This window comes from Amphimedon queenslandica, unplaced genomic scaffold (assembly GCF_000090795.2).
Source record: "Amphimedon queenslandica unplaced genomic scaffold, v1.1 AMPQUscaffold_12976, whole genome shotgun sequence".
NCBI classification, from domain to species: domain Eukaryota; kingdom Metazoa; phylum Porifera; class Demospongiae; order Haplosclerida; family Niphatidae; genus Amphimedon; species Amphimedon queenslandica.
In genome coordinates this window covers 1-1,489 of record NW_003546788.1, presented here as the reverse complement: position 1 = coordinate 1,489, position 1,489 = coordinate 1, and the positions used below count along the sequence as shown (strand labels likewise).

Here is a 1,489-nt window from a genome sequence, read left to right as displayed (position 1 = left end):
TTTGGTTGCTATTTTGGCTTTTATAGCATTTTATCATAGGAATATTCTCACCCATTGGCAATTCCCGTTTTTCTAAATTTTGCTTTCAGGAGCCAAGGCGCTTGCCCCTCCATTGCCATGAAGACAGAAGTGTATTCAGCTGAGTCCTATGACTAGTGTCTATCATCAGACTTAGTCTCAGTCCATCAGAACCAGGTACGGTGGAATAACTCACTCAGTTGTCATGTTGCAGCTGGAGTGTGGATGATTATGACCATCTTTTCACTTCTTAAAACCATAGGATTAGTCTTTAATCACATGTAAGAAGCATTCCAAGAAACATAAGTGTGCTGGAATAGTTGAGCATCATGTAACTAGCTCTTAATAGTAACATCCAGTATGAAGTAAAACACTTCCATCGTTACATGATTTTAATATTTTATTTATGATAAAATTGATGTCAATTACAATAATTATCTTTGTTATCGTCAAAATAGTTTCTAATTATTGTGTATATACTGTTAATATCATAAAAGTATGAGTAAATACATAAATAGTCGTCCATACAAATGCAATATAGTGACCTAGTGATAACAACAATAATAGTTCTAGCAACAGCACCCATAATGTTTTTTATAATTTAAATAATAAGTAAAACTGTTGGGAGAGGATACAAATGGTTTAGAGCCATGAACGAGTCCTGAATGTGATGATTCCTCTCTGCAAGTATTGGATAGCGACACGGGGTATTAATACGACATGAGGTGCTCATACAATACAACCAGTGAATGTACAGATAAAGAATAAGCTCTTGCATGCCTCAACTATCTATAAAAGAGCCAACCTATAGTTTTAAGAAGTGAAAAGATGGTCATAATCATCCACACTCCAGCTGCAACATGACAACTGAGTGAGTTATTCCACCGTACCTTGTCCTGATGGACTGAGACTAACTCTGATGATAGACACTAGTCATAGGACTCAGCTGAATACACTTCTGTCTTCATGGCAATGGAGGGGCAAGCGCCTTGGCTCATGAAAGCAAAATTTAGAAAAACGGGAATTGCCAATGGGTGAGAATATTCCTATGATAAAATGCTATAAAAGCCAAAATAGCAACCAAAGAGCTTACAGAAGAGATAAATAGAGTATACTGAAACAAAAGGACAGCTCAAAGTGGCTCCTACAGCTAGAATGGCTGGATAAAAGAGAAGATTGTTCAGCCTGTCTTTCCTCCAAAAATCCGCCATTTTACCACCACTTTGGGTGCGCGTTAATTAGAATCGCTTAAGTGCAAAAGGTCCATTGCTTTCGATACCGTTTCGATCCTGGGTAGTATCGAAGTATCGAGTACTTTGGTATCGGTATAAAACATCACTACCACAGTACCCGCTGTCTCTAAATTGCTCTATCCTCTATCTATCTTTTCTTCCACTAAGGTGATACTCTCCTCAAAAGAGGAGGCTATAAATTATAAGAAGAAGAAGACCCCTCCTTAGGCCGCAGTGAT

The 1,489-nt window shown here is 37.8% G+C and overlaps 1 long non-coding RNA gene across 1 annotated transcript; it reads right to left on the bottom strand.

Annotated features, from left to right (window-relative positions):
* Positions 1-715: 715 nt before the first annotated feature.
* LOC109585963 (uncharacterized) lies at positions 716-944 on the bottom strand. Its single transcript, XR_002186753.1, has 2 exons — positions 909-944; positions 716-823 (listed from the first exon to the last, which is right to left on the bottom strand). It is a non-coding gene; the product is annotated as an uncharacterized LOC109585963 (long non-coding RNA).
* Between the last annotated feature and the right edge of the window lie 545 nt (positions 945-1,489).